Source organism: Saccostrea cucullata, unplaced genomic scaffold (genome assembly GCF_032062105.1).
Source record: "Saccostrea cucullata isolate Sc308-1 unplaced genomic scaffold, CSIRO_AGI_Scuc_v1 ctg247, whole genome shotgun sequence".
NCBI classification, from domain to species: Eukaryota; Metazoa; Mollusca; class Bivalvia; order Ostreida; family Ostreidae; genus Saccostrea; species Saccostrea cuccullata.
In genome coordinates, this window is record NW_026934500.1 from 331,737 (window position 1) to 341,403 (window position 9,667).

A 9,667-nucleotide genomic window follows, 5' to 3' on the forward strand; every position below is an offset into this window, starting at 1 on the left:
CAAATTGGACCTCTCACAACCGGATACCCTTTTTAATCGAATCATTTATTGAGTTAAAAATTAAGTATTTTGCTCTTTTATGAGAAAGGTTAATTTTTTAGAGCCATAGGATCACGTACATCATGTACATAATATTAATGTACAAACCGTGATCTTTTGGTGTTGGCCTTTACAATGTAATGGATATATGGGTTTATGGAGGATATAGAGGATGTTTACAGTACATACTTAGAAACTCTAGTGTTTGCCTTTGAAGATATAATAGTCATGAGCGTTCACTGGTAGTTGTTTAGTGAACATACCTGAATACTTTAGTGTTCGACATAAGGAAGAATATGTTGGATTTGTTGATGGGTTTTATGGAGGTTAGCGTACATACCTATATATACTTTAGTGTTCGTCTTATTAAAGAATATGTAGGATTTGTGGGTATTGTGGATGTTAGACTATATACCTGAATACTTTAATGTTCGCCTTAAGAACTAATAACCGTCTGTTCTAATATAAATTTTCACTTTTTTTTTTTTAAAAACTTTGATCTATTGCACCAGCTTCAGATGGAGAACAATATGAGGTATGAAGCGCTGCTTATTTTTTTTTCATATTTGATTTTTATATCGAATCATGATATGAAAAAATCTTAACGCAGAAGATGGGAAAAATAATGATTTATTTTCACAGCATAAAATTAAAAATATTAGTTTTATGAAATATATGGAGATAACGAACTATTTTCAAGCTCAAAATTTTATTTTACACATTACAAAATAGGAGCGGAGTAAACACTGAATACCAAAACATCACAGGTTGGATCAGATGCCATGGAGAAGTGAGCATCCCCTGTCGACCGGTCACACCCGCCGTGTGCTTCTTGTCTTGATCAGACAATAACAAAAAACATCCATGGACAACTCAGTATGTAAAAAATAGACTTACAATCAGTATGAAAAATCAGTCATTTGACTTAATGGTAAATTGTATTTGCTGACAATGTCATTGTGTTGACCATATTACTTACGAAATGATGACTGTAAAGGAGGCAGCTGATATTGTTGTTTCATCAACTTGTTTGTCAGTAACTTACCTCGTTTTAGAAATTGTACATATGCAGAACATGCTCTTCCGTATCGAATCAACCGAGAGATATAAACTCCGTATGCAGGTGGCAGAGGTATACTGCTGCATAAGTAAGGAAAGTTGACGATTGAAAAGTTAAAGTCATCACGTTTATTATGAAGCTGTATATGAAAATAATATTTAGTATCATGACTATCAATTTCATATTAGAAAACTTAATAAAGGGCTGCTTCGTAAGTCAGAATTTTACAATTTCGCAATGTAGTTCTAAGAGAAGAAAACATCTAGTAGCAAGAATTATCTTTCTTATGAATTTTTTTTCGTTGGAAAAAAATGTTTAAATCGAAAAAAAAAATCAAATTTGGTACTTAAAACATGAAACAATTTGTAATAGGTCCTTAAAAAGATAGAACTAATTTAAAAGACTTTTGATACTGAATCTAAATCTTTTTTGTTCAATACAATAAAAATGATTACAATTTGAAATGTATAGGTAAAGGAAATTGAAGGTAATGTTTGCATCACATGTCAGTCAAGCTTGATCAAATTGACTGCTGAAATCTGATGATGAAAACTTTGATTAATTTTCGTATTTTACTTCGAAAGTTATCTCTCTTATCAGAGGGTCGGTACCCCTTAAGGAAGAATATGCTGGGTTTATGGGTGGGTATAATAGAGTTTAAATAGTGTACATACCTGAATACATGTACTTATAAATTTGTGTTCGCCTTTAGGAAGAATATGGTGGGTTTGTGGGTGGATATTAAAGGATGTTTAGTGAACATACCTGAATACTTAAATGTTTGCCTTTAGAAGGAATATGTTGGGTTTGTGAGTGGGTATTATAGGATGTAAGTGTACAGACCTGGTTCCCCACAACCCTCTGCATTACACAGATCGGACTGACAACACTCAGTACACGTGTACGGAACGGGGTTTCCTTCGCCATTATTTTTTATGACATTTGTTTTGTTTTGCTCTCTGCAAACCTGAGTGTATAATTGAAAAAAAAATCAATACAATGTCAAAAAATATCATTCTAGATATGCAACAGCTTTTTAAAAATAAATATTTTTCAGAATCTTATTTTTAAAAAAGGTTATCAATTTGTTAATTCAAGGTGCAAAATTAATAATTTTGATGCAACGATTCTTGAATACAAATAGAATTTTTACAATTTGGGCAAAGAGAAAAATTGAACCTTATTGACACAATGTGAAATACTGTAGAAGTACTTTTTTCCGCGTGGTATTAATTTACGCTATGTACGCGGTCACATATTTTTCGCGGAAATTTGTCCAAGCGTACTTAATATAAATGCAAGGCATAGAGTGACAGTCTAAGAAATCCGCGTACTTTTCAACCCGCGGATTAAACGGAAGTTGAGATTCCGAGGAATTATGACCCCGTAGAAAAAAGTATGTCAACAGTAATTGTAAATGTCAAAAAAAAAAAACCTCAGAAAAGTACTTGCTCTGTTTTGGAGACAACCCATGTTGTATCTGACGCCAAACATAGACTCCATTCTTTCAACAAAACACACCTATTAAGAAGAGAATTCTAAAAAGCAGCAATGTTGCGAGTGAACACAGAACAGTCAATAAGATCATTTTATAATGATAATTTTTTATAAGACGACGTCTTGCTAACAGAAAATGTAGAAATATTGTATTCTATTGCTACTACTATTTTGTGTTTACTTTCGAATTTTAACCAATCATGATTATAGTGTTTTATGAGAAAACAAGTCAAGAAAATTCATGTATCTGATACTTTGAAAATATGAATTCTGGAATCTGATAAATTTTTAAAAATAAAAAGCTCTAAAATGAAACAAATTTGCAATTCTTGTTATATTTTTTAGATCTATACTCTTATAAAACAGCCTAAAGATGTTCTTTAAAAAAAAGTGAAAATATGTCTTTAAAATTATTTTTTACTGACCTCGTCCTCGGCGCAGTAGGTTACTGTGTGACAGTGCCGAGGTTGTACTGCGTTGTTACACTGCAGACACATCAAGGAAATCCCTAAATTCAAACTCTTATTCCAGTCATCCAGTTCTCAAGTCAATATAGCTATGTACATTGGTGTTTTGCAAAATCGATATTAGTATTACAATGTCGAAAAAATTACAATTGAGTGTTTACTTATTGACACCTAGATTTTGTAAGCTTTACAAAAAATGTCAAAAGTATAAAAAGATTTCATACCTTTGTCAAACTGAAGTAGGAGAACAAGCACGGTACATGTTATAAATTCTGTAATCATTAATACGATTGTGATGCTGACATATGTTACAATTACAGAAACTAATTTAACTGTTCTGGAAAAGAAATTTGTGTTTTTTCATCAAATAAAGTTATATAACTGCAGTCAAACAAACAGCTCGAAGGAGTAATAGTTTATCGATTGAAAAACTTTCAATTATTATTAAAATAGTGATTATGAAAACTCTGTTGGAAGACTCAGGAGTATGGCAACAGTTACATCAATTACAGGCTCTAATACAAGATTCTTTTTTTGTCCCCATTCAAGTGATTAATAGTACAGACATTCAGTCCAGGTTAAAAAGGGGCCAAATATACAAAAGTTTACAAGGTAAGAATTTTTTGCTGTATTAATAATTACAAGAGACCCATGGAACGCATTGCTCACATGAGCATTTTGGCTAAGAAAAGTAGAAATCAGGGGCCCTTTTACAAAAGAACGTACGAATAAGACCATAAGCCTTGGTTGATTATAAAAAATAATTATTCTGTTTTTAATTTTATTTAAACAAGTATTGAGTATAACTAACGTATATTAAAGTATTTAAACAATAAAACTGAATGGTATAAGGCAGCATTTTTTTTAGTCTTACTATTGCCAATGGTATATGATAAGCCATATTACTGATATCAAGGTAATTCAGGTATCTGGGCTCTTCATATGTCCGGGACACCTGACAAATTGACTGGGAACCAAAGCCCAAAGGTACTAGTATATGGAAGCATCTATAGGGTAATATGATATTGTGATCAAAATTTTACAAAGAAATTTGTAGATAAAAACCTTTTTTTTCAAAAACAGCAAATCCATGATCACATTTTATGTGGAAGTATCCACAAATAGTATAGATTCAATTCATAACCCCTCCCCTACAAACTATTAACTACTGAACTGGGGTTTGTTTTACATAAAAACTTACGACTAAGAACAAATTTTAATCCTGCATAATTTCTAATTAACATTATATTGACAGTGGTTTTAATCTTTTGAAAGGAATGTATTGAGTTAAGTTTACAAAGGCAATTTTAAACAGAAAATTTTTTTAATGCCCTTCCATTGAATTTGATCAAACTTGAAATACCTTTACCCGAGAGTACTTTGTGGCAAGTTTAATTGAAATTGACCAAGTGGTTCTTGGGAGGAAGTCGAAAATGTGAAAAGTTTAAATGTTGAAAAGTTCATATTTTATTTATTTAATATATACAAGCTAAAAAAATATTTTAAATATTGTACATGGCAGTTGCCAAATGGAAACAGACGTCAACGCATTTTTTTTTTAATTTTAATTCTTTATACCTGAAATGAGAAGAAAAATGTGTTATAGAAAACGAAAATTATGTCATTATTACGATTGCTTGATCTTTTATAAACCTTTTTTGAGAGTTTTACCAATTTTGCTGGATATTTAGTTTATTAATTGATAATTTACCTAGACAACGTCAAATTTTCAAGTCATACGTTTTGTGAAAACAGTCTTAAACGCGTATATTATTGACATAGGCTGGGGAAAAATGCATTTCATTACTGGTTTTCCATAAAGGTGTGGCTGTCTTTTGAGGGTTTTGTTTTAAGTGTTTATCCCCCTTGACAATTTAAACGCGTTAATGGACGTTGTCGGCTGACGTACTGTTCCAAACATTGCTACTGAAATTGGAATATCATATGGAAAGATGGAGAATATTTTGATATATGAGTGAAAAATACTTGAATATATTTAGAAAAGGGCAGCATTTTGTAGAATTAGTATTCGATTTGGTGAGATGCTTCTAAAACGTGACGTGACATGTCTAATTTGACGAAACTGATAGGTTCACAACTATTCATTTTCAGAAACGTGTGACCTTGAAATTGGAACGTGGTGAATTTTCCAATATTGTATGCTTTCATATCGAAAAAATTTTAGAAAGAAAGGATCAACCCTCGTATATACAAGCTATTGTAAATAGCAAAACAGGTAAGATGCAATAATTCATGATGGAGCATTAATTACGATGTTTGAAATTTGTTGCAATTTTACTATTTTAACTGAAAATTATAAAACAGGTAAGATGCAATAATTCATGAAGAGAGAAATTGTTGCAATTTTACTATTTCATCTGAAAATTATAAAACGAGAAAGGGAGAGTGAGGGGGAGAGAGTTAAATTTAACAATACTTACATTTCACTTTCTCTAAAGATTTAATAATAAATTTCAAAGAAAAAGACATAAAGGATTATAAACTTCTTCTGTTCATATTCAATTCAATAAAATTACTTATTAGAAGATTTAATTGAAGCCAAAATACTCTTCTGTCGCCCTGTATAAAAATTGATTTCTTAAAAATAATACTTTGCATGCCATAGCAGAGAATTTTTTAATCTTGCTGATCATAAGTATTTGAGTTTAAAATTACACAGAAAATCAACAAAGTGGCATATTTTTAAATCAAAATATCCCCCACTCCAAAAAATATAGTTCGGGAAATATTGCTCAAACACCATTTTTATCATGAAGAGGAAGAGCGAGGTACATGTAAATCTAGATCTATAGGCTGTTGTATTTTATGTCTTTATCAACAAGTTGCATATTATATTAAGATAAAGAACGAAGAATAATTTGAATAATGAATAATTGGGAATCTATGTAACACTAGGCTTTAATAGGTTGGAAAGTTTGCAGTGACCTTTGCTGTTTACTCATTACATTGTTACCTACATTTTACGTAAGCAGAAAAAAAATGAAGCAGTATCTACCTTTCATGATGGTTTTCGTCAGTAGTGACCGTAACATTTACTTCATTCAATAGATATAACGGTGCTTGTGAAAGTCTTATCGTGTTCCGTCCAGATATTGACTCTTGTCTGCACATATTACCGCGGTATTAGTGTCACGAATTCAAATTCTGTTGGTTACATGGAGATCACAAGTTTTTATTATTTACTTGCAATCTTAAATGCTGTTATAACTTAGTTGCAATCTTTTGTGTTTGAAAGAAATGGTTACTGGGATTAATATTTTCTTTACTCAAATTTAGGAAAAATACATGTCAATAATTTTATCTCTGAGGTTTTGAATTTTCAAGAAATACACATGCTTTCATGTAGATTTTCATAATTAAAAAACGTCCTAAAATATTAGGCCTACACTTAAGGTAAGCTATAGATCTTAATTTAGATAGATAATATGTAGAGAAATATAAATGAAGATATTAGATACATATAATCAATGTTCAATAAGTAGATTAATTAATAGGTTGGACTACAAATGCAATTTGACTTGAAAAACTTCATGAAGGGAAGGATATCAAACATTTAGCATTGCCGAATAGTTTTCATATTCATTCTAGCCTATTTGGGAGATAATATCCCAGATGGGATAATAATTTACAGTGCAAAAAAAGATAATTTGTATTTTGGCTATCGATATCCTAAATCCACATCAAGATACTTATAAAGGAAACACTTTTGGTTGACAAGTTTTTCTGTATGCCCATTGTTTAGAGGTTTGATCCCTCGGAATTTTGATTTTCTGGGGATCAATCTAACAAACTGTAGGGTTGCAGTAAAACTTGCTTGCCAAAAGTTAATCTTTTTAAAAAAGTGTTCTGTCAAAATAATAATTTTTTTTTTTTTTTTACACTGTAATCTTATATCCCATTTAGGATATACATGAACATAAACGGTATCATGTAAAAACTCCACAATCCCCATAAGAAGGTGCTAACGGTAAAATGTTGGAATATTCTCTTTCATCAGAAGATTCCGTAAATGCATAAAAAGCACAGAGAAAGTCACGATACAAGGATACCTGCAGCGGCCTCAGGTCGTGGTCATTCTCGACCTCCGGAATATCTCCAGTAGTAGTAGGAACGGTGTTAGACCGCTCGACCAGTTAGGATAGTTAAAAACTTGCCTTCGCTGGCGGCGGAATTCTTGTAGCACCACCATACAGTACACGGAGATTGAGAATAAAAGTGGGATACAGCTTTATGAACTTTAAATTTATCATTACAGATACACATTGTAGTGATATTTCAATTTGAAGTACAACGTACAATCTTTTTTTTCACAATGGATTCCTTTACTTACAACTGCAAATAACTGTAACTCTGTCTCACATCCATTCTTATGGACATAGCCAAAGGAATTCTTCAGCCATCGATGAACACGTTTTTTCTTAACTTACCTTGGAGGTAGAGCGGTCTAACGAGATGTTCCTACACTACTAGAAGACAGGTTCCAAAGGTCGAGATTTCAACTACGGATTGCATGAGACGGTAGAGAAACATATATTTTGTGGTTAAAGACGATTAGAGGTACATTGTATATGGACAATACTAATGTGATAAAATCTTTTGGTGGGTTAAGTTTTTTCCCTACTTATTGTTCTTTTTAAAAATTTAAACAATTGATCAATCGATTGATTCTTTGTTGTTTCACTTCCTATGCGAGAATTTTTCACTCATGTGAGACGTCACTACATGCCGGTGAATACTTCTAAATTAAGAAATTTACTAAACACTCAGAAACATTGGAAAAGGTGGGGTTTTTTGGCCGTGTTTATGCCTACCATAAATGAGACTTTGAATTTAAATGTTTCACCCGAAAGAGGGATGACTTTCATTTATAAAGCACAATTATTGTTTAAGCTTTCTTTTACGGTCATATAAGGTTTAAAAATAGATTTTACCTTGATCGGAGAGTGAGTGTTTCAGTCTTAAAACAAGACTGCAACAGGGCAGCATCCCCCTAGAGTATAGTATCTCTCCAGAGCAATTTCTTTACGGGGCAAGAAACATAAAAGTGAGTCTCTCCCGGTCCCACGTGTTGACTTCCTCTCTTTTGATACTGTGACTCTGTAGGAGAAGGATGACTCTAGGTCGACATGTCCCCGCCCCCTTTGGGAACCTTGCTTACCCTATAGCAAGCCCTCTAAGGGAAATTATACTCTTGATATTCAAAACTGCTACATCGCAGATTTCTAAGTCCTTGTACTTGATCAAATGACCTCTCTGTCCCAACCCTATTTGAAACTTCTTGACTTCTTGTTTTACTTTTCGAAGACTTTTTTAAAATGCATTCTTTGTGAAAATTTATAGGGAAAATGCTCAGTCATCGACAATTATATGTAGCAAATATTATAACGATTATCCATGACAGATGTAGATTCTGAACGACTATGGTCAGTGAATATGAATGTTTGACCCGCCTCTCCCTCCAGTATGTTGGATCTTAAAAAAATGAATTGTGTAATATATATACTGGAAAAGTTCAGCATACAGATATGTGGTGGGAATAGTCCTCTCTATAATCATTTTGTGTATTACAAAGTATATTGGATCTTGTGTCTCTGCTTATAAGTCTGTAAGGATGCCTTGGATTGTCGTTCGTTGCATAGAGCTTTTTAGGGGTTCTGTTTTTTATTAGAAATATCTAGATGATTTTTAGATGTGTTTGCTCTATTTTATTTTTAAAGGTCCTTATTTAAGATTATAACGATGAATTTTCAATTAGTTTTAGAAGAAATATATGCAAATTAATTATATTTTTTTATTAATGAAAATGAAAAAATAAAACAAAGAAATGTTCAGAATAATTTGAAGAATTCTGTTCGAAATTCCCTCCAAACTACACTTATTTCAGTGCTAAATAAAAAATAAAATATGTAATATACAAAAAATTAACCTCAGACATTTAGTCGGCATGTGTTATTTTATCTTTTAAGAATAGCCTATACATTGTGCCCTCCGTTTCAATAGATAAATTAGTAATATACCAGTATATCATGCGGTAATCTATCATTTTTTAAAACCCTGCTTTCATGATTGTCACGTGATACTGCAGGGCCTACGTGATGAAATTCATTCATTGAAATTGTGAATTGACTTTGTTCCTTTTAAATAATTAATAAGTTTGAAAATACAAATTATTGATTATTCGAAAAAATTTGATCAAAACAACTTCCATCGGAGCTGCATGTTTTTGATAATATCATTTACATTGAAAAAATGAAATCTGAATTAGCCTTTTCTAAAATATAGGCAATTGTGAATAAAGAGGTGCGAGAGATACTTAGTGCAGTTTCAAATGTTAACTGTATAGCACTTTAATTAGACGAGTAAAATACAACGCAAAACATACTCTGACGTTGTGATGAGTCACTATAGGCAAATCAATGAAACTGAACAATCCTTAGCACACGTATTACGTAATGACTTTTTTTTATTTTAAAGAAATGCAATGAAAGCAAGAATTATTTCTCTCTGAATAGGTTGGGTATGTATGTAAAGCAATTTTTATATGTGGATCTACGTGACTTTTCAAATATATATTTGTTTTTTT

At 31.7% G+C, this 9,667-nt stretch overlaps 1 long non-coding RNA gene across 1 annotated transcript; it reads right to left on the minus strand.

Moving 5' to 3' along the window:
- Positions 1–2,545: 2,545 nt before the first annotated feature.
- Positions 2,546–3,586, minus strand: LOC134240862 (uncharacterized). The gene is made up of 3 exons (XR_009986535.1): positions 3,288–3,586; positions 3,022–3,104; positions 2,546–2,620 (listed from the first exon to the last, which is right to left on the minus strand). It is a non-coding gene; the product is annotated as an uncharacterized LOC134240862 (long non-coding RNA).
- Between the last annotated feature and the right edge of the window lie 6,081 nt (positions 3,587–9,667).